This window comes from Mangifera indica, unplaced genomic scaffold, assembly GCF_011075055.1.
Source record: "Mangifera indica cultivar Alphonso unplaced genomic scaffold, CATAS_Mindica_2.1 Un_0005, whole genome shotgun sequence".
NCBI classification, from domain to species: domain Eukaryota; kingdom Viridiplantae; phylum Streptophyta; class Magnoliopsida; order Sapindales; family Anacardiaceae; genus Mangifera; species Mangifera indica.
Genome location: NW_025401097.1, coordinates 492,029 through 517,372, shown reverse-complemented (window position 1 = coordinate 517,372; position 25,344 = coordinate 492,029). Strand labels below are relative to the sequence as shown.

Here is a 25,344-nt window from a genome sequence, read left to right as displayed (position 1 = left end):
ATCTGAGATTATTATCAACTCTGATATTTCATTGATGTATTCTTTAAGCTTTGTCAGAAACCAACACCATGTTTCATGACCTTCCTTTTTACTGATGCCAAAAGTAATTTCTTCTTCTTCTTCTAGTCCTTTGATCTTTACAAGGGAGTCAAGCTCAATTTTTTTTTGTTTCATGTATAGTTGAATGTAGTTTTAGATCGAATCAATACCACACTGTTCACTCAAAAGTTGGATAAATCTTTTAAGTATTGTTCCTAAGAAAATTTTAACCAACTTTTTAAAAACTCTAACATACTTCATTATGTTCTCATCATGTTAGATCTATTCTCCCTGGAAACGAATAATAACATAACTAACCATTTTAATTGTCAATCTTACAATGAAAAATTTTCATAAAAAATTAGATATTTATCATAAAAAATCCATAATAAACATTTACTGACATTGGTTAATATCCAAATGACCGTTATATTTTCCTAATATTTCATTTTACTCTCTAATATATTATACAATATCAAAATATACCCTATATTTTCATAATATATATGAACTTGATATTATTATAATATCGAAATGTCCTCCCATTGTTTGCGTATTTTATTTAGCACCTTTATATTTTGTCTAATTTCAAAATGTCCTCTATATTTATCTAATATTTCATTTAACATCTTCAAATATTGTATTGTAGGAAAATACCTCTATATTTTATCAAAAATTATCTATATATTTCTCACATTTCATTTAAAACCTTCATATATTATTTAATATTAAAATATCCCCATATTTTTTTAATATTTCTTTAACCCCCTATATTTATCAAACATTTCATTTAAAACCTTCATATATTGATTAATATCATTTAACTCTCAATATTTATCTAATATTTCATTTAACACTCTCATATATTATCTTATATCAAAATACCCCTATATTTTTTCAACATTTAATTTAAAACCTTCTTACATTGTTTATTATCAAAATGCCCCTATTATTTTTCTAATATTTCATTTAACTCCTATATTTATCTAACATTTTTTAACACCCTCATATGTTGTTTTATATCAAAATGCCCCAGTATTTTTTTAACATTTCATTTAAAACTTTCATACATTATTTTATATCAAAATATTCTTCATATTTTTTTATCATTTCTTTAACCCCCTAATATATTATCAACTATCCAAATACCCTTTTTATATAACATACAAACTTGACTTAACAAATAAAATTAAGTTTTGAGTTAAGATTCATATATATACATTTTTCTTACAAATTGATTTATTTAAATTCAAATTCATAAATACGAATTTTTTTCTAACAAACTCACAATATCAAATATTGAGTAAAATAAAAGTAAAAGTAAAAGTTTGAATAATATGTGAAATGTATAAAAGTGAAAATTTATATAGTAGTAGTGAAACATAATTTTGGTTTTTTTTTTTTTAATTTTTGGAACATTTATACCTGAGACTTTGAAAACGGAGTTTTTTAACTGAGAAAATGAAAAAAAGAGGCATTTTTATTTAAGTGAGGGTAAAAAGGGACATTTACTTTAATTTCCCTACATTAAATGACCAAAAATCTTTTAGTTGATCAAAATTGTCTTGTTTAGTGTATTCTCTCGTACATTTTATAATTCGTATCTCTCAAATATTTGCAAGGATTCATTTTACAAGTTTTGCGCTTTTAGTTATAAATTTCACGTTGCCAATTCAACAGAGTAATATTATATATACAATTTTATACATAAATCACAATATATTATTACATAATTAGATAATTAAAAATTAAAAATAAAACAACATTTAATCACATAATAATACATTATTATTTATACATAAAAAGTTATGTAAATAATTTTATTGTTCAATAAATGTCTTGTTTATAATGGCCGGTCCAGTTGGGAGATAAGGGAGACTAAAGAAAGGGGGAGAATCGAAAGAATTTTTTCCCTCGTCATTTACATCTCATATTTACAAAAACACTCAACTTCCCCTACAAAAAATTCCTTAATACCAACCTCAATATAATTTTCCCACCCCCTTATACTAGCTATTAAACCTAGAAAACACTATATCATATGCCGATTAGTAAATTCAATTATCAGCGACCTTTTCTTTTTTCTAGTTTTTTTTATTTTTTAGGTTTTCTAGAGCAAATATGGACGAGATTTCCGATATTTAAGGTCAAACTATAACCATTCATCAGTTGGGCATCCAAGATGGTAGGATAATGCTGGGAACCTAAAATGAATTGTTGGAATTTTATGTTAGTTTTTCTTTCTTCATGGCTTCATGCATGATAACTGCTTTCTTCATGGCTTCATGCATGGTAACTGCAGCAGTTACTTCTTCATGGGATAATGGTAACTGCTTCATGCAGTTACTTCTTCATGGTGTAATGGTCTGTAACTCCCATGCATAACTCCACAAGTTACGTAGCATTCTTGATGGTAGAATGCTTCTTAAGGCTATAAATAGGGTCCCTGGGTGAGCTTTTTCTATACAGAAAACATACACCATTCTATGAGAAAAAGAGATCACCTGGAAGACGAAAGTTCAGAACAATTTCCAGAGGATTATTCTGCATCAAATCGTCAAGCAATGGCTGGAGGTTAGTGTTTAATATTCCGCAATTTAGTTTTGGTTTCTATCTTGCATATTCAGTATATATATATATATATGCTTAGATAGAGACCATATACATGATTCTAACATTTTAAGCAGTCTTCTCACTAACCTTGACAACCTCCACAACGGTTGCATTGCAGAAGAAGCAACGGACGCAGTTTAGAAGATGTCGGCTTATGCAGCCATAGCAGGACAACAAGGCACAAATTGTGCGTCAGCTACAGTTGCATAACAGATGCAGCAAATGCCATCATCAGCATCGGTGACTGTCCCAGATGCTGTCCCCTCAATCTTTTGCGTCTCAATCCGGTGAAGGACCAGGCTCAGAAAGCATTCTAATTGCCCCAGTTTTGTAAGATATGCATCTCCTCTGAAGGATCCAGCCTGGTAAGATGGCAACAAACAATCGGAATGATTAGAAGATCCAGGGAAACGCCAATGATAAGCACAGCTTCAGCATATAAAACACAATCAAAATTGAATACATCTTAAAGAATAAGAAAACTTTGCAAATCAGACACTCCCGAAGAGACTAAAGCTAGCCAGTACTCACCCAGTTGTACTCTAGCAAGTATTGGAATCCACAGTGAATGGTATCAATGCAATCCATGCTTGAAAAGACGCCCACGACATCATTCTGCCTTATGCTTTCGGGCTGTGCACTAGCATCCAACAAACTCAAGATGATACCAACTAGAGGGGCTAATATGGTGCCTCGGTTGACTTTCTCTGAAGATTGGCCATGCCGTCTCAGTGACCTGCGGTACAAATTACTCTTAAGATAAGATATGAATGCGTTGGAGGTTTGCATTAGAAAATAGCTAAACATCAAAAACCAATTAAATAACCAGTTCTGACACAGTACAAACAAAATTTTCATCGAGAATTAACATTTTGTATACATGCCCTGATTCATAATTATAACAGGCATCACAAGTTTAATTGAGAATAAAGACAAAACAGACAATAATAAGAAGGGTGGGAAAAGAACAGGAACGTACAAGTCAAAAAACTCAGCATCAGCAGCTGCAGTTATATGGTTTAGAATGAATACGATCAACTCAGTGAGCCTTCGGAGGTTTGTATCCATTCCTGAGAGGAAAGCTTGAGGGATCTCATGGGTACAGAACTCCAGGACCCTAGCCAGATTGCATGAGAGATCAAAGATTACACAGCATTTCCTTTGCTGAAAGTCTGAAACCTGCAAACAGTGATACGCACTTCTACGTCGACAACATATATCATGGTTTGCATTTACTTCAATTAGGCCAATGATTTATAGTATCATAAGTCAAGAGACAATTCGTACCTGGTTTTTTTCTTGCATTTCTCGAACAGAAACCGAGAATTCAGTCATCGTCCAGCTGAGAGTGTTAAATAATCGATTCAGAAATGCTGAGAATAGCATTTCATTGTTGATACAAGCTCCGCGAAGTAGTTTATATACATTAGAGAGGGAAAACAATCAATTATCCGAAGCTACAAGGATGACAAAAAAATAAAAAAGAAGCATAATATTGATTCATTAATTCACCTGGAAAACAACTGATGAAGATGATGATTCTCCATGATTAGAAGAACCAAAGCCACAACCTTTGCAAAACCGCAGAAGAATGTTGGTTACAGGAATCCAGGAACGGTTCTCAAACGCTGACAATAATGCCTTTGGCATTCTCAGAGTGGCTGCCTCATTGTTCTCAAAAGCTGGCAAATATTCTTTATATTGAACCAGGACAGATATAGATTGAAGAAGAACATCTCTCAGATCTTCACTGGATATTCTTGGATCGTTGAAGTGGGTTACTATGAAAGTGACCTAAACAATTAAAAAAAAAAAGACCTCAGAGACTGAGAAAAAGGAGTGATCTAATGGAAGTTACTAAGTTTGCAACCCAATTCAAAATGCATAAATATCGTAATCATAGTTTCGGAAGAACGTAGATCTCAAATTTCACATAAAAATTGTGCAAAACCTATATAAGAAAAAAACAAACCATAAATGTATGCACATGTAAACTTTTTTCTCTAAATATCAACCCTGCAAACAACCCATTACATAATTTCTGGCAACAGATTATGTAAGAGTGCCAGAAATTATGTAAGAGTACAACCAAATAAATGTTCATATTTTTTATCATGTCTGTTAAGCAAACAACAGATAAACAAAAACAACACGACAGAGAGATTAAAAGATGAGACGTACAAATGAAGCAAGTCCTTGCTTGATGAATATTGCAGAAGGCACAAATGGTGGGTCACTCTTTCGTAAGACATGAAAGCAATCAACCTGAAAGGATCATCAAGTAAGCAATTTACAACATTTCAGAAAATAAATAAAAAGGGTAAAAATGCCAGAAAAGACAGAGCACATACATTTCCTAATACAACATTCGGTCAACAATGTGAAACACTGTTTGAATTCAACCACTCACAAAGGTTACATACTGTATGAGCCTAAGACGAAATGTAAAAGATTTCTAATGATGAGTAAGAACAATAATATACTTGCTCCAACCCAACAACATAAGTGAAAAAACAAGCATGCCTGATATATATTCTCATAAGAAACGATTCTAGCATACTTTTTTGTCAATTGATACACCAGTCCATATGTATCAAAGATGATTTACCAGAGCTTCAAGGTAAAATTCTGGGATATATATGAACACTGAATCCATTTTGCTAAGAACCAGAAGCAATTGCACAGTCCACATGCATGTTGCATACATTCCTTTTTGCTTCCACCGAGAAAACAGGGAAATGCGATACCTGAAAAGCATGAGAAAGGGACATACAGAACCTGAGAATGCAGATAAGTATTATTCAAACAATTTTTTTTTTTTTTCTAATTACAGGGAATTGCCATTTTGAACAAAGATGTTTAACAAGAATACCCTAACAAACAGAACATCACATCAAGAATGCCACCATGGAATGCAATCTGTGTTACACCATAATTATAGAATTGACCAGAAAACATGCTTAACCATAGATGCTAAAATAATGGCAATGAAAACAGTAAAAACACAGTAGCTGGTCCAGAGAACTAGGGAAGCAGCTGCCATATGTCAACAGCATACAACTAGGTCATCAGGCACTAAGAACAGAGTATAGCCAAAACAGGGAATAAATTGATTAGCAACAAAATGTTGTTGTGCAGCATTAATAAAATTCACTAAACTGGATTTCATGACCAGATCCAAGTGAAGTGCCGCCCAACACAAAGAGATGAAAACATAATTTAACAAATTAATAATGTATCAAATACAAATCAGGTTAATCAAGATCTAATTATCTTCATTTCAGCCAGCACATATACACAGAAGCTAGTTCAGTTCAAAGAGTCATATTGGCACCATACCATGACAAAGAACAGACAATGCATTACAGTTGAAGAAACAGATTCCATCTCTCAGGAATACAGACTTCATGTTAACATGAAGATATATGGGTTAGTGTCGTTTCCTCAAGTTCAGCAAAAAGAAGGGATAAGGTGAGGCATAGAAATAATGCTTGATAATCAACAGACAGACTGAGAGAAGCACAAAGTCCACTATAATCTAACAAGTTCTTGCATGGTCGTCTTACCAGGTACAATGCCTGACGCAATCAATAACGTCATCACTGTAGTTATTACGAGCCTCCTTCATATGCTTCCGTTGCTGACCGCAAGCCCGTTCTCTTATTTGTTTATCAGTTTCTTCCAGGGGAGATATTGACTGGGATTGTGAGACATGTAATATGATGCCTATAATTGGAAAGAAATTCTTTGAGATCTTATACAACAATTAGAAAAACAAACTGCTACCTGTGGAACAACCCACATGTCAGGTTAACTGGTATAAAATAAATAAATAAATAATAATTATTCCAAGATAATGTCCAAGTCAAGATATGCAGAACTTGACAGCAGCAACACATCATACATATCACCATGTAACTAGTTTCACCAAACGAGACATAAAAGTCATTGCAGAGGCAAACCAACCAAATCACAAGCAACAAATCATCCCATTAAGTTCAAGTCCAGAAATGTAGCGTTACTTAAGCAAATAATACAAATAGTCGGCGTCATTATCATCACTCAAACATAGTAAACCAAAAAAAAAAAAAAAAACCAAAAGCAAGTCACACACACCTCCTTAGATGTTCAGAAATTATCAACAAGACTTTGACATCAGCAATGTGATACAGAATTGAAAATCATTTTGATCTAATTTGTCAAACATAAATGCAATCCACTAAAATCTATTCCCTGTATAAGCTATATTTATCTTTTTGTTGAAAATTTATTATGCTTCATCACAAGGTGTGTAATCATTATCAATGTGTTCATCGTAACTGCTTTACCATAATAGCATTCACACTGCATTTTAGAGTTCCAAAATTTCAAATCAACCCAAGTTGTGTCACCAGAAAGATCAAAACAAAGGGGGCACCATCTAGCACTGATAAAAGAATTTAATAGACAAAGTAGACCAGTTATGAAATAACAAGAAAAATAAAAAATAACCCCAGAATCACCTCACCTGCTTAAAATTTGGCGCAAGACCTATGTGATACAACAACAATAAAGCATCTAGAAGCTCCTCCTCTCTAACTGTAGCTGTAGACGTATTACTCTCTCTTGGTACAATCCTCGTATATCTTACTGGACAATAACCAAACTCGGATTCAGATTCGTCACTGGTGCTAGGTTTATCCGCCATCTCATCATTCAAACCTCCAGAACTACACTCTGCAGCAACCTGAGCAGACCTTTCTGGATTAGGACAGCAATTGCCCCCCGAACCTTTAGCTGTGAATCTAATTGGATACTTAAAGCTTCTGGAAAAGTCAGCATCGTAATTTGAACAACAACATGGTTTCTGCTCAGTTAAATGAGTCACTCTACTTTCTTCATCATCCATACAGCTTTCCTCCCACCGGATTACTTCAATTTCTTGATCATATGCAGGATGAGCCTTCAACAGATGAGTAAACGAACCCCCAAGCCTTGAAATATCAGCTCGGTGAAGATCATTCTTTAGAAACAAACTTACTGGAAAGCTTTGTTGACCACCTTTGTGCAGAAAACCAACATGGTGGCCATCATTTTCAGAAGTTTTCAACCAGTTACAGAAATCCCCCATGGAGAACCCTTCAGATAAAAAATGGAGTATAACAGTATATAGAGACACAAGAACAGAGTTACTTGAAACTCCAGGAGGTGGCATATCGCGATCTGCTCCTCTGTTCTTCAATAAAATGTTCTGCATAAATGTCCTAAACACCGAACCAGGAAACTGGGGAGGTGATGTAGGTGGTATGAATTGAATGACTAAAAGGCATAGCTCTCTATGCTTCTCTTCAATCTGCAAATTAATTAAAAATGATTAAGAATAGTTCTAGTCAAAGATAGAAATAAAGATTTACACACCTAAAACCCCAATATAATGATAATTCAACTTATTTGGTCCAAATTAGTTATTCACTTTCTTTATTCCAGAGGATACATGAAAATTGATATTAATTGGAATGAGATATGGATTACAAAAGTGGAACAGAGACCCACATAAGAAGCAAAAAAGCATCCCAAAAGATAGGTTTCTTAAACAATAGATAATCAATATACAGACTTCAGACTTCTGTAACCATATGTGAACTGATGATAAAGGCGCCATTGACCCATGTAGGAAAAAACAGTCCTCAAAATAAGCAAACTAATAAGAAACTCTTCCAATTTGAAAAAGAAAAAAGTTCACCCACAAAAACCATTAATCAAACTCCAGAGGAAAACAAGTTTAAAATGAAAAAATTGCAGAAAACATGTGAATTTAGAATATTGTTTTCTTATTTCATTCAGAGAAAATGTTACAATATATACAATCACAGGGAAGATATAAAAGGAAATAAATCAAATTAAATCCCTAAAATATATATTTTATCCTAATATTGTTTGATAGTCTTCCTAATATAACAAAATACAATTCAACACTTCCCCTCAAGCTGGAGCATATAAATCATATGTATCAAGTTTGTTACAAATGAAATTAATTCGAGGATCTCGAAGAGATTTAGTAAGTATATCCGCTAACTGATCATTTTAACTGATATGACTTGTAGAGATACAGCTTGACAAAATCCTTTCTCGAACCAAATGACAATCAATTTTTATATGTTTTGTTTTTTCATGAAACATAAGGTTCGAGGAAATGTAAAAAGTAGCCTGATTATCACAAAATAATAACATCTGTGATATTTCTATAAACTTTAATTCTTGAATCAACTGCTTCAACCAGATAAGCTCACAAGTGACTAAGGCCATAGCACGATATTCTGCTTCTGCGCTAGATCTGACAACAACATCTTGCTTTTTACTTTTCCATGATACTAGATTTCCTCCAATTAATACACAATACCCAGAAGTAGAACGTCTGTTTGATGGAAAACCTGCCCAGTCAATATCTGAATACCTAACGATCTGAGTATGTCCTTTATTCTCGTATAATAATCCTTTTCTAGGTGCCCTCTTAATGTACCTCAAAATCCGAATAACTGCATCCCAATGACTATCACATGCGGACTGAAGAAATTGACTTACAACACTAACAGCAAAAAAAATATCTGGTCGTGTGATAGTGAGAGAATTGAGTTTCCCAACTAGTCTTCGATATCTCCCAGGATTTGCAAGTGGCTCCCTCTGCCCAGGAAAGAGCTTAGTATTGGGGTCCATGGGAGAGTCTATAGGTTTACAATCTAACATTCTCGTTTCCTTCAGAATATCCAATGCATACTTCCTTTGAGAGATGGCATTTCCAGATTTAAACCGAGCGCTTCTATATCAAGAAAGTATTTGAGTAGACCCAAATCTTTGGTTTGAAAATGACTAAATAGATGCTTCTTTAATTGTTCAACACTCTCCTAATCATTTCCTGTAATAACAATATCATCAACATAGACCACTAGATAGATACATTGTCTCTGTGGAGTATGTGCATAAAACACTGAATGATCAAATTCACTTCGTAGCATGCCGAATTCTTGATTAATAGTACTAAACCGATCAAACCAAGCGCGAGGAGATTGTTTTAACCCATCTAGAGAACGACAAAGTTTACAAATCAATCTAGACTCCCTCTGAGCAACAAAACCAGGAGGTTGCTCCACATAAATCTCTTCTTGCAGTTCACCATGAAGAAAAGCATTCTTGATGTCTAACTGATGCAAAGGCTAATGGCGAATGGCAACCATAGATAAAAATAGGCGAACAGAAGACATTTTAGCAACAGGAGAGAAAGTTTCATAATAATCAAGACTATATGTTTGAGCATATCCTTTAACAACCAATCGCGCTTTCAGTTTGTCAACTTGACCATCAGGACCAACTTTAATAGGATATATCCACCTACACCCAACCGTTGAGTGACCAAGAGGCAATGGAACTAGTTCCCAAGTATTATTAGCATGTAGAGCAAACATCTCATCCACCATTGCTTGTCGCCATCCGGGATCAAATAATGCCTCATGAATAGTAGCAAAGATAGATGTAGAGGATAAAGTAGATACAAAAGCATAGTATCGTGAAGATAAATGATGATAACTAAGAAAATTATAGATAGGATGAGGATTACGAGTTGAGCGCATACCCTTACGAATGGTTATGGGAAATTGATCATCAGAAGGTAAGACCGTAGTGACAGAGGATTCTAGAGCAGGAAGAGGTGCACCAGGTCCGGAGAGACTGACTCACTTGAAGGAGAAGCAAGACCACCACCTGCAGAAGGACTAGTAGGTGTAAGATTTACACTAGTAGAAGAACGGTTATGCTCAAAGTGTGAATCTAGTAAGGGAAGAAGAATAACTTCTATGATAGGAAACTTCTACAGAAAGGTAGACGAAAAATAAAGAGAAGACTCAAAAAACGTAACGTCTGCAGAAAGGTAGTAGTGACATATGCCAGAAGAATAACATTAATAACCCTTTTGGAGACGCGAGTATCTAAGGAAGACACATTTAACGGAATGAGCTAGCAATTTATCTCGACCAAGAGATAAATCATGAACAAAACACGTACGTCTGAAGACACGAGGTTAAAGAGAAAACAACAACTGATCAGGATATAAAATAGAGTGAGGTACTTGATCGTGCAAAACTGAAGATCTTGCAAAATTGAAGACACTTGATTAATTAAGAAGCAAGTAGTGAGAACAACATCTACCCATAAGCAGAAAGTTGCATGACTATGTATGAGTAAGGTACGAACAATTTCAATAAGATGTCAATTTTTACGTTTGACAATTCTATTTTGCTGCGGAGTATGAGCACAGAAGGATTGATGTAAAAAGCCTTTGGATGTCATAAATTTAGTAAATGAAGCGAAAAAGTATTCATTTGCATTATCACTGCGCAATGTGTTACAGACCTGGAAGAATGGCCAAGCTTTCTAGTAGACTGAAGGTTCCAGCAATTCCACAACAGCTCCTCCAGCAAGAATTTCAGAAACAGCCTCCTTCTGCAGTCTCAATGTTCTAGGATTTTCTTCAGCACCAACTCAACTTAACACAACAATCTCCCAATCTTTCATTCACAGCCAAGCAAAGGAAAAAGCAATTAGAACTAAGTTGTCATTCTCATTTGCATGTAAATATGATTGTATTGGAAGGATTTCTATTGAATATAAGTTTACTGTTTCACTCCATATCCATGTTGACAGAAAATTACAATAACTTGCTCAAGCTTCACTAAAGGTTCATCAACACAACCACAAAGTTCTCTAAAAATCCATTAACAAGAACAATAACGGAAATCAAAACAATAACAGCAACAGCCAAAATAACAGTAACAGCCACATGAAAATAAACTCTGGAATACTGGGTTCTGAGAGCCAGCCCTCTCCACTTCAACTCAGCAGCTCAAAATAACATCCATAATCATCCCCTGCTCTTCCCTGCTTTTTCCCATTTTATGTGCCGCCTCCTAACTATCTATGGACCCTACCACTGAAGGCTCTTCTCTGAATTCTGGAAAAGAGGCTTCAATTAATTCCAGCTGCCTGGGTGCTTTGTCTAGACTGCCCTCCTGCATTTGGTCTTCCCTTTTACTCTCGGCTGGGCCATTATCCATACTCCCTGGGTTGCCTTCTGTATTATCTCCTTTGGGCCTACGGTGATAAACCCTTGTAATTAGGTTCCCAACAATACCCCCCCTAAGAGTTTCACCTTGTCCTCGAGGTGAAAAGAAGGAAACTACTCCTTGACTTCTAAATAGTCCTCCCACGAGTTTTCACATGGGGGTAGGTGCTGCCATTTTAGAAGAACTTCCAAGCTGCCATTCTTAGCATAACGGGTTTCCAACAAGGCCTCCAAGTGTAATTTGAGCTCTAAATCATTCGTGAGGTAGGTGGGCAAGGGTTGGGATTGAATTTCAGTCCCTACCATCTTCTTGAGCTGAGAGACATGGAAAACGGGGTAAATTTTGGTACCCGGTGGTAAGAGCAAACGATAAGCAACCGCTCCAATCTTCTCAAGAATGTCATAAGGCCCATAAAACCGAGGGCTTAGCTTCTCATTGGGCTGCTTAGCCAAACTTTGAGGTGGGCTTATCACCCACCTCAAATTAAACTTCTCTCCTTTTCAAGTTAACTTGTCGTTGCATGCGTTCTTGGGCACGATGTAGGTGGTCTTTAAGCTCATTCAAGATAACATCTTTTTGTTGTAGCAAAACACCCATATCATCAATTTTGGATGCCATGGAACCCCACCTTAGTAATGTAGGAGGGTCAAGGCCAACAAAGCTTTAAAATGGGGCATACCAATGGAACTATGGAAGGAAGTATTGTACCAATATTCCGCCCAAGAAAGCCATTTGGTCTAACTTCATGGCCGTTGAACACAAAAACAACGTAGATAAGTCTCAAGGGTACGATTAAGGACCTCCGTTTGACCATTGGTTTGGGGATGATAAGCGGTACTAAACTTCAAAACCGTCCCCATAACACTAAACAACTTGGTCCAAAAATGACTTATGAAAAGACGGTCTCGATTGGAGACGATAGAGTGAGGGTAGCCATGAAGACAAACAACTTCCCTTCCAAATAATTCAGCCATATCTTTTGCAATATACGGATGCAATAGCAACAAGAAATGAGAATACTTGGTCAATCTGTCAACTATGACAAGTATAGTGTCCCTTTGACTCGTTCGTGGTAAGCCTCTAATAAAATCCATAGTAATGTCATCCCAAACTTTATCGGGGATTGGCAAGGGTTGCAACAATCTAGCGGGGCTCATAGCTTGATATTTACTCCTTTGACAAACTTCACAACTAGCCACAAAGTCCTTAATAGACTTTTTCATCCCAATCCAGAAGAATATCGTTGTAATTCGTTTATAAGTGTGAAAAAACCCCGAATGACCACCAAATGGGGAAGCATGAAACTCAAACAAAATAGCTGGAAGAACAGTGGAATGAGAAACAAGCACCAATCTACCTTTATAAAAAAGGATCTCATGTTTCAACACAAAATTAGCATGGCTAGTCGGGTCCCGAAGTAAATCTTGAATGATGCCTCGATAATGTTGGTCAGAACGAACCTCCTCTGCCACAATGTCACCCTCAACCCATGAACTAGTAGAGAGAACTGCTAGACTAGTGCAAGTAGGTAATCTGGAAAGGGCATCTACAGCTTTGTTTTCCACCCCTGATCGATACTGTATCTCAAAATCAAACCCTAACAATTTCATCACCCAACGTTGTTGGTCACCACTCACAATTGTCTGCTCTAGTAAATATTTGAGGCTCTTCTGGTCGGTTTGTACTATGAAGTGCTTACCCAATAAATAATGCCGCCATTTTTGTAAAGCCAAGACTATTGCCATTAACTCTCGCTCATAGATTGATTTTGCTTGACTCCTTGGTGATAAAGCTTGACTCATGAAGGAAATTGGCCTGCCACCTTGCATAAGAACTGCCCCAATCCCTGTAGCCAATGCATCTATCTCTACAATAAATGATTGGGTAAAATCTGACATTGCTAACACTGAAACCGAGGTCATAGTTTTCTTAAGAGTCTCGAAGGCATGTGTAGTTTATTCTGACCACATAAAGGAATTCTTTTTCAAAAGTTGAGTGAGGGGTATGACAATTCACCCATAATTGCAAACGAATCGACAGTAGTACCCCGTGAGACCCAGAAATCCTCGAAGCTCAGTAATGTCCCTGGGGAGTGGCCAATCAACCATACACTGAATTTTCTTAGGATCTGTAGCGACTCCGGAGGCTGAGATAATGTGACCCAAATACTCAAGCTGCGTGACGGTAAAAGAACATTTTTTTCTATTCAAGACCAATTTATGTTCGGAGAGTAAAGACAATGTCGTAGCCAAGTGTTTAATGTGTTTTGCAAAGTCTCGACTGTAAATCAAGATATCATTAAAGAACACTAATATAAAACGTCGTAAGTAGTCACGAAAAACCGTATTCATCAAGGCTTGAAAAGTGGCCGATGCATTGGACAATCCAAATGGCATTACCAAGAATTCGTAATGTCCATTGTAGGTCCAAAAATTAGTTTTCTCAACATCATTATCAACAATACAAATTTGATGATAGCCCGATTTCAAGTCTAATTTACTAAAAATAGTGGCTCCAGATAACTCATCTAATAATTCATCAATAGCTAGAATAGGAAACTTATCTGGAACCGTGAGCTTGTTGAGGGCCTTGTAGTCAACACAGAAACGCCAGCCACCGTCCTTCTTCTGAACCAGTAGAACCGGGTTGGAAAAAGGGCTGATACTAGGGCGAATGATGCCTGCCTGTAGCATGTCCTGTATCTGCCTTTCCACTTCATTTTTCTGATGATGCGGATAGCGATAAGGGCGAATGTTAGGAGGAATGGCACCCTCCACTAGCCGTATAGCGTGATCATGAGTCCGTCGAGGTGGGAGACTAGAAGGCTCTTCAAATAGGTGCTGGAAACGCTGCAACAGATCCAAAATCTCTGGCTGTACTGTGCAGTCCTCCTCCACAGCTGAAGAAGACAGCTCCACCCAATAGGCATGGCTACTATTTTTCCAATTTTTATAGAACCCACGAAGGGAAGTTTCCTTGGTAGTTAACGAGGGGTCCCCCTAGAGAAGCACTTGCTGGCCATGCCATTTAAACCACATAGTAAGAGATTGCCAATCACTGTGGACGATTCCCAGTGTTGATAGCCAATCCACCCCAAGAATTACATCCACATTACCGAGTTGAAATACATGAAAATCTTGAAGGAAGTGAATAGAATCCAAGTGCAACTGAACTTGCTTGCAAATTCCACCACCCTTGATGCTATGCCCATTGCCGACAGTGACTGAAAATTCCTTCCGATGAACTGGAAGATTAAGTTCAGAAACGAGAAGCTAAGAGAGAAAACTATGAGTGGCGCCACAATCGACCAGGACTACCACAACCTTTCCAGAAATTTTTCCTAGCAGCTTCATTGATTTAGGAGAATTAATTCCTACCATAGAGTGTCTGGAGAGCTCGAGCACCTACATTTTTGGTTACTGCTCTTCCGTGACTTCATCATATACTTGGTTCGAATCGACATCTTCACCTTCACAAAGCATGAGCCGAAGCTGTCTGAACCGGCACTGGTGAGTAGAGCTGTATTTATCGCCACACTTGAAACAAAGTCCTTGCGCGATTCGGGCTTGAATCTCTGGCTAGGACAATCGTCGTGAGGCTGAAGGAGAAAATGGTGGCCTTCAGTTTGGAATGGTGTATGCATTGGTGGTCAACGGAGGCGTTGATGTGGTCGATTGGTACGAACTGGAGGGCGATGATGGTGGGTAGTTGTTGGGAGATGTCGTCGTCGCTGAATGTGCGACAGCGGACGAAGCAGTCATGGAATGAATATTGTTTGTGGGAAAATGGGTTTGGGTTTGGGTCGGGTGAGAAGAGTTATTTTGCGTTTGGGTTTGGTTAGGGCCATTGGTTTGGGTTGGGTATCCTTGTGTGGGCTGGGCTGGGCTGGGTGTGGGTTGTGAATATGGGTTGAATTTGGTGGAAGACGGGGTGGGCTGGATATGAGTGCGCATGGGCCAGGCCAAGTATAGGTGGGGTGTGGAAAGGAAAGTAGACTTTGTGGATTGGGTCTTAGTGGGTGCCCAAAGTAATCTGGTAGGTGTCCAGCGTTATTTCGATCCGACTGAGTGGATATGGGTTGGCAGTTTGCATCTCCTTCGCTCAGAAGCCAACCCATATCATATGCTGCCCAATCTCGTTGCTTAACGTCCACCGTCATTTGTATCAGAGAACGGAGGCCTGTCGGTGCTAGAAGTCGCTGCTTCACCTAGATTCGGGTCTTCAAACCTACCATGAAAGCGCCTCTTAGCCATTCGAGAGACACCGTAGGCAGCATGGCGACCAGCTGTTCAAAACACGCTCGATACTTCGCCACTGTCCCTATCTGTCAATAAAGGATGATTTGCTCATATAGCGTGTGATTTTACGTCGACCCAAAGCGAATGAGCAACTCTTCATTCAATTCTCTCCAGTTTTTAAATGGCTGCTAAAGCTCCCGGAACTGCAGCCAGCTCAAAGCCTCGCTTTCAAAATAGAGTATTACCGTCGGTAGACGTTCTCTTTCATCTATTCCATTCATCTGGAAATACCGTTCAGCTTTGGCTATCCAGCCCCATGGGTTTTCTCCGTTAAACATAGGGAGTTCTATCCTGCGGTGGTGGTATTCTTATCGATTACAGTGATCAGCATGACCATAGTGTGGCCTGTAGTTATTTCTGGAAGCCTCTCCGTAAGCCACTCCAGCTCTAGGAAATAGAGGTGGCGGTGGAGGAATGGCCTGTTCAAAGTTCTCTTCCACAATGGCGCGTATATCCGGTAGGAATGGTGCTTATGAACGGCTGACACCGGGGGTCGGCACTGTTTCAGTTTCTTTCCCCCTCATGTTTTTTGATAATAACTGTCGAATTTCATACAGATTTTCATCTATTTTATCAAGCCGTGAGGTCGACTGAGTTTCCGAATGCCCCAATTTCTCGTTTATCGTCGTCACTTTCTCTGTCAAGTCCTTGCAATACTTCTCTAACTCCTCAACTCTCCCTTCCATTCTTGTCGTTACCATTACCCAGTTTGTTAGCTCTGATACCAAGTTTGTTACAGACCTGGAAGAATGGCCAAGCTTTCCAGTAGACTGAAGGTTCCAGCAGTTCCACAACAGCTCCTCCAGCAAGAATTCCAGAAACAACCTCCTTCTGCAGTCTCAATGTTCCAGGATTTTCTCCAGCACCAATTCAACTCAACAATCTCCCAATCATTCATTCACAGCCAAGCAAAGGAAAAAGCAATTAGAACTAAGTTGTCATTCTCATTTGCATGTAAATATGATTATACTGGAAGGATTTCTATTGAATAAAAGTTTACTGTTTCACTCCATATCCATGTTGATAGAAAATTACAATAACTTGCTCAAGCTTCACTAAAGGTTCATCAACACAACCACAAAGTTCTCTACAAATCCATTAACAAGAACAATAACGAAAATCAAAACAATAACAGCAACAGCCAAAATAACAATAATAGCCACATGAAAATAAACTCTGGAATACTGGGTTCTGAGAGCCAGCCCTCTCCACTTCTACTCAGCAGCTCAAAATAACATCCATAATCATCCCCTACTCTTCCCTCCTTTTTCCCATTTTATGTGCCGCCTCCTAACTGTCTATGGACCCCACCACTGAAGGCTCTTCTCTGAATTCTATAAAAGAGGCTTCAATTAATTCCAGCTGCCTGGGTGCTTTGTCTAGACTGCCCTCCTGCATTTGGTCTTCCCTTTTGCTCTCAGCTGGGCCATTATCCATACTCCTTGGGTTGCCTTTTGTATTATCTCCTTTGGGCCTGCGGTGATAAACCCTTGTAATTAGGTTCACAACACAATGTATGAATAGTAATTAAGAATTGTGTTTCGACTTCACCACAAAAAGATTAAAAAATAGAGAATAATTCAGATATATTTTTCATTAAAAATAACTAAGTGCAACGTGAATAATCATCGATAAATATAACAAAATATTGAAAACCCAAAACAGACACGACTCAATTAAGACCCCATACATCTAAATAGACTAACTGAAAGGACGATGTAACTCGTTTATTGACATGTTTTGGAAACAATATACGAGTATGTTTTCCAAGCTAAGAGGACTCGCAATTAAAGGACGATAAATGTGACAAACTAGGAACCATCTTTTGTAGTTTAGATAAATTAGGGTGTCCCAAACAATTATGAAGGAGCATCGAAGACTCAGTGATGGCACATGCTGCAAAATCAGGTGGACTTAGTCAATAGAGGCCCTATGACTCATGTCTTGCGTCAATCATCCGACGCGTACTGCGATCTTATATAAGAACAAAGTCATTAGTAAAAGTAATTATACAATTTAAGGAATGAGTAAGTTTGCTAATAGAAACAAGATTAAATGGACAGTCAGGGAGATAAAAGATAGATTCCAAAGGCAAAAGTGGGAGAAGATGGGCACAACCTACCGCCTTTGCAGAAACAATAGATTCATTAGCTAATATTACAGTAGTTAATGAAGCAGACTAAGTAAGAGAATAGACGAGGGTTACCGGAGATGTGATCAGAGGCACCAAAATTAAGGAACTATGGCTCAGAAGAAGAAGAGTGGGTAAGACACATAGCTAAATTACCCAGATGAGCAATCGAAGCAACAGATAATGAAGATTGTTTTGTTATCTGATATCGGAGATAGTCTTCAAGATTAACACCTGTGAGAGTCAAAGATGGTGGAGACAGTACTCCAGAGGAGTTAATAAGAGAATCAGATGTACTGGTCTAAACAATATTAGCAGTTCGAAGAGGACGACCATGAAGTTTATAACATTTGTTTTTGATGTGACCTCATATGTTACAATAACTGCACTTTGGCCAATTTCCTCGACCACCATGCTCGTCTAGTTATTGATTCTAGAAGACAAGGACAGAGGAGTCAAAATTAGAGGTACCAGAAGATCCAGTCATAACTCTTGGAGAAGACACACGAAGTAGACGAGTAAAGACTTCATCAAGAGTAGGGATGACAACACTAGCAAGAATTTGATCTCGAACATGAGTAAGATTAGGACTAATGTTAATCAATGTGAGAACCATAAAAAATTTATCTCGTTGGGCTAAGTCTTTAGCTACAGTTTTACTAGGAGGTAACAACAAATTGAATACAGTCTTCAGAGATATCATCCAACCCAGAAATTTAGACATACTCATGCCTTGTTGTTTTAAGATAACCAAAGTTGATACAACAAAGTATAACTGTTGAATATTATTGGTGTACAGGAGTTTGGCTTGAGTCCATTTGTCATTACATGTGCGATAAGCTTTAAAAATAGAATAAAGTTGAGGATCAATGGTATTCCATAGCATACTACATAACAAAGCATCAATCCAAGTTCATATACTTTTATCAGATGTAATATCATTAGCTCTCTTAGTGAGACGGTCTTCAAGACCCTGTCCCATGCACTATAATTCAACGGATACAGCCCATGAAGTATAATTATTGCTCCCTATTAATTTTTCTGTAGTTATTACAGGAAGAGAATTAAAAGGAAAGAGAGAACTTGGTTTGGAGCTTTCAATAGACATGTTGAATCACAAATCAAAGAATAGTAGAAGCTTTCTAGAGAGTAGTGAAGATTCGAAGCAATCGGGTGAAGGATTGAATGGCCTAAGAGAGGGAGGTGAATTAAGCAATTTAAAACGATTTTTACCAAATTAGAGAATTAAAACAATTTATTCAAATCAATGAATATTGCCTATTTTTAATTCAATTTATGAGAATAACAAAAATATTTCAAATAATCAATACAATCAAAATAACATAACATAAAGCATGAGTTTAAGGGAAGAGAAAATCAAACACGCGATATATAGAGGTTCGGCTCAACCCGGCTTACGTCCACTCCTTCAAGCTTTCGCTCTTGGAGTATTCAACTAATCCTTGGTTGACCAAAAACTCAACCAAGCTTTTCTTCACAACAAAATAGCTTCCAAGGTGCTATTAACCTTTATAAGTGTTAAAGCTCAATTTCTCTTACTAAAAATTTTCTAATCTCTCCAAAAGTGAACCTCACTCTTTTATAGTATGAATTTTAGTATGAATTTGAAGTATGATCTCAAAGGGTGTATATGAAAGATTAAGCTTAGTACAACCCAATACAAATGAAATTACAAAGTATATGAGCAAGAGTTTTGATAAAACTAATTTGCTCTCAAAAATATAAAAGTTCTTGGTGGCAAAAGTTCTTTTCGAATGAATTTGATTGGGTTTATATAAGAGAAAATGAGAAAAGTTACCGTTATGCAAAAAGATTAGCCGTTTTAATTTTTCAGAAAACGCACAATTAGGTCGACCGGATGTAATTTGGTCAACCGGATGTGACGTGGCACTAGCCATTAGAAAGTTTAAACCAAAATTTGGTCAACTGAATTTCTGAAAGCTAAAATGCATGGTTTTTGGACAATTTGGAAGCTGCCATCGAAGAATTCAGTGGGTCAAATTCGGTCGACCGAATTTTATTACATTTTACCCCTTGAATTTTCAAAAATTCTTTAAGCCCTAAAACTTTGAAAAATGACAATTTAACCCATTTTTGAAAATTCTTTCAAAACCAACTTTAAGATATGAAAATGTAGTTCACAAAACTTCATCATTTTAAATGAGTTAATAAACTTTGGTGAAAAAATTAGCTTAGCCTAATAAGTTTGAAAAATGACATTTTAGCCCAAAATGTGAAAGATATGAGAATAAGTTTTTAAGTGAGTTATCCCATGCAAATAAATATTCTAATCAAAACGAATATTCTAAATTATAAATATATCTACTTAAACTTGAGTTTTACTTCAAATCTTCAAAAATTCTTCACCTAAGCCTTGTCTTCATTTTCATCTTGAAACTCTTTCAAGTGCGTTAAATAAATTCTTACAATCTAAACTCACACTCAAGTAAAATCATTAGTTAATATGCTAAGGGACATATTAGTTTGTTATCATCAAAATAAGAGCATAATGACTCCTTGAGTCAACACCGGGGCTCACAAAACTAATCAGGAGACTGTTGAATAATGAAAAACAGCTTCTGAATGTGTGAACAGTGAAGGAACTTTTTGGTGATGTCACCAGCAACGTGTTCAACAACCAATGGAGGTGGGTCTTCAATAGAAACGATCATCGACTTTTACTGAATTGATTGACGGTGGCAGTGTAGTCCCCATGCGCAGGAACAGTGGATCGGAGATCAAGTTCCAAGCAGAAAAATGGTCGACCCATGTAGCAAATTCCAGCTTCTAATGACAGCAAGCTTACCACAGATTGACTCGTCGGAGTCTTCTGAATTCACTATACCAGCGGTGTAGGCTAACACGCACTGAAAAAATAGACCGAAGATAGCGATCTGAGATAGAAACAACTGGCTCGTGCAACAATTCCAATGACCGATGACAATAGAGTCACCACAGACTGACTTGTCGACATCTTCTGAGTTAACTGGAAGAAGTAGTGTCGATGCACGCTCACCAGAGAAACAGATTGGCAATGGAGGTTACCGAGAAAACTAATGGCGCGTGATGACATGTGTGGCGACGAATGACAACTCTCTTTTCAGGGGATTGTCGGCAAAGTTGTTCCGATCACAATGGTGTAGACACAGCCACCGAAAAAAGACTAGAACACAGTGGTCGAAGAAGAACATCGAAAAATGATGTGGATTTCGCCGAAAAATAAATCAAGATTACTGAAAAACTTTTAGAAGCCTAATATTGGCTCTGTTCCATGTGAATTTAGAATATTGTTTTCTTATTTCATTCCAGAGAAAAATGTTATAATATATACAATTACAGAGAAGATATAGAAGGAAATAAATCAAATCAAATCCCTAAATTATATATTCTACCCTAATATAGTTTGATAGTCTTCCTAATATAACAAAATACAACTTAACATTAACAAAATACAACTCAACAAAATAGTTCAAATATCAACATGAGAAAGAGGTTTAAAGAATCAATCTCATATGATAAGATTGATAGTTTGACATCACATATAAAATGATGTATCTAGCTAACTCTTCGAGCATGGAACAAAAAGAGACAACTAATCATTCATATCGAAAAAATGATTTACCAAAATCTCTATATCAAATTTGTATCACTTCAGACCTATGAAAGAAAAAATTAAAAATGCGGAAAAGGTTGGTTTCTATTTTTCCATGCAAGTTGTCCTCCATGTACATAACCTCATGTTGTCCTGAACCCTTATGTACAAAGAAATATACATAATACTTTATCGTCAATTATGACAAAAAGTCAAATGAAAGGGGTGATTCAACTCCTTTTTCAACTATTTGTAAATTTAAACTAAATTTAATGAGATCAAATGAAAGGTGATTCAACTTCTTTAAGAAGTTATTTCATGCAAACTATGTTGCCACAAATCTTTTCCATCTTCAAATTACAATAATATTTTATGCACAAATAACGAGTGCACGCACTGATATGTCATCACATGAGTAGGTGATTTTGAATTAAAAATAAAATAACACTCAATCATATGATAACATATCAGTGTTTGTACCCATTGTTAGTGCATGTAGTATTACTCCTTCCAAATATTAGATGCAAGGGAGAAAAGGCACAATCAAATTATAAATATATACAAGGCCAAACGACTATTTCCCACCCAAGGTTTGATGTTTTCTCAAAAGTCCCCCCTTTAACTATGGAAACACCAAACACCCACCCATGGCCGGTTAGATTTAACCAAACCCTAAAGCTTGAAAATTTTATCTCCTTTTGCCCCCCTAAACTTTAAAAACTAAAATTTTTCCCCAGCTTAAGTTTTAAAAAATGACAGTTTCACCCTAGGGTTTGGTTTTGAAATCTTCAACGACCGTTTCGGCTCCATTGCTGATGGCCTCTCCATCCCAAAGCAGCCTCTCCTTCCTACGAATGTTTTCTTCCCCGACGAAGTTCTTCATCTCCCAAGGCTAAGCCGATGCCGATCGATCCTCTAAATGGGAGGAAAACATTCGTCAGAAGGAGAGGTTGTTTTGGGAGGGAGAGGCCATCGGCAATGGAGCCAGAACGGTCGTTGGAGATTTCAAAATCAAACCCTAGGGTGAAACTGTCATTTTTTAAAACTTAGGCTGGGGGAAAATTTTAGTTTTTAAAGTTTAGGGGGGCAAAATTAGATTCTATTTTAGTTTATTTTTAATATTATAGCAAAAATGATGATTTTACCCCTACCACCGTTAGGGTTTGGTTAAATCTAACCGGCCATGGGTGGGTGTTTGGTGTTTCCATAGTTAAAGAGGGGACTTTTGAGAAAACATCAAACCTTGGGTGAGAAATAGTCGTTTGGCCTAAATACAATATCACATCTTAGATGGTCAAAAGGTGTCTAAAACACCAAAGTTAAAAATTTTGGTTGTGTATGAAAAGGGCATACCTTACTAATCCCTTCAGATAAAGTAGTAGTCATCAACATCATGCCACTTTCGTAGGACACATCCTCACATGAATTGGGCCACCAAACAGAAGGCATCATGCACTGAAGATCTTCCCTGTTTGGACTCTTCCTTGACAGAAAACCTTCAAAAATGAATTCAAAATATGATGATTTCCACCATAGCACTATCAATTCCTCTCTCCGTAAGATATGGCATATTAGTGCAAGATAAGGATACGATCTTGAATATGGGTATTCTGTTAGAAAAATAGATGTTGTTTTGCAAGCACACGAAAGTGCATTTAATATATGCTTAAACATCAAATGCGAACCCTGATACTGTAGAAAGATGTCCACAATTCTATCCAAACTGGAATAATCATGTGGCACTTGTACTTCAAACACCTCCATCATGAATGACACAAGTATACCCTAACTAACATACTCTATACTCCTTGTATCTGCCTCCAACACAGAGAAGAACTCTTCACATATCCCATGAGAGACAAGATAAAATAATTCTTCAACTGAAAAAAACCTCTTCAGGCTCCTTGACTTTTCAACTGAAGAATGCTTAACCCGTTCCATGCCTAACAATCTTGATAAGCGCCGCAACAATTGGATAACACAAGCATTTACTGAGGGAGGTTCCTGAAAGGGAAGGTAGCCATTGATTGGATGTCTAAAGGGACGAGCCCCAAAGTTCAACTCACACCTTTCCCTTTGAGAAAGGGAGATAGCAGGATAATAGCCAGATGTAGGTCCCAGCTTGCGAATACTAGAAAATGCCACTCCAAGTGAAATGCCATTTCTGTAGAAAGAAATCTCATTACAATCCAAATCTATGCAGCATCCAATGATGTCACAAGCAACCCATGGTTGGCCATATGTCTCAGCTTCCTTGTTCTATTTCTTAACCCTTCTACCATCAAAGGCATATGAATCATCTACATCACCTACACCATTATGATCAGTGAAAGGACAAGAAACAGTCACCCATCCAAGCTACTGTATCCCATAAGTCTCTAAAGTCACCTCATACATCCATTTCCCCTTCCATACATGAACATTAGCTCTTACGCTACTAAACATAGCTAAGCTCTCCAAAAGTAAAGGTGACTTAACAATTCTAATGTCACCACACATGTTGACTTCTTCAAGACCAACAATTTGGGGAACACTGCCATTATCAGCAACTATCTCATCTCTGTTGCTGACAGAAGCTTCTGAATTCACCTGATATTTCAAGAACTCCTTCTTTAAGATAAAACGGACTAAATTCTTATCAACTGAACAATTCAACCTACCAAGTGAGTTGTTAGGCAAGGCAAAGATATACTCAAGAGTCCGCTCCGCAGACTGACAGCCTAAATCATCACAATATAATATGAAGTGGGATCTAGACAAATTCTCTTTCCCATCCTCAACATTCAATATCACAGCCAAACCAGAAGAAAGCCCACCAAACCGTGGGCCGTCTTCTGCCATCAGCAATCACAAGCTAACAATAGCTCCCAAATTTACAAGAAACACCCCCAAAACCATCCTAAACAACTCTAAAATCAGAAACAAGCTTCAACACAAGCAGCAGCTTTCAAAAACCCTGTAGACACTCCACCTTCCACATCACACACTGAAAAATTCAACACGCAACAAAAAAGGATTAAAAACCACATAAAACATAAATTAATAAAGCCTTAAATCCTTCAATTTCAAGAAAAAAAAAATCTCACATTTTTATTCTAATTCCTCAAACAACAATAATCCTCCAATAACTGTAATACGAAAAATCAAAAACAATCAACTCACAACTAACACAATCACTGAACCAAAAAAATTGATATAAATCCTTCAGTTTCACAGAAACTTCACATTTCTCACTCAACTAAAACGACACCATGTAGATTCCTCAAACAAAAACCATTTAAAAAAAAAAAAAAACTCCTGTAACTCTAGCAAAAAATCAAATTAGTTCCAACACAACCAAATTCTTTAATTTTACAAAACTCAAAACTTCACATTTCTCGTTCCACCAAAAGGACGCCACCTGGTATTCTTATTTCCTTTTCGAAAACCACAAAAAAAAATCGCATAACAAATTCAAAAAACTGAACAGAAGGAAACTAATCAATCAAACAAACACTTACAACGACGTAGTTCCGTCGTGCTGCTCTTATGTTATTGTAACTTTAAATTTCAAAGGTG

The 25,344-nt window shown here is 37.0% G+C and overlaps 1 pseudogene; it reads right to left on the bottom strand.

Moving 5' to 3' along the window:
- Positions 1 to 1,804: 1,804 nt before the first annotated feature.
- LOC123205420 lies at positions 1,805 to 25,344 on the bottom strand (annotated as a pseudogene).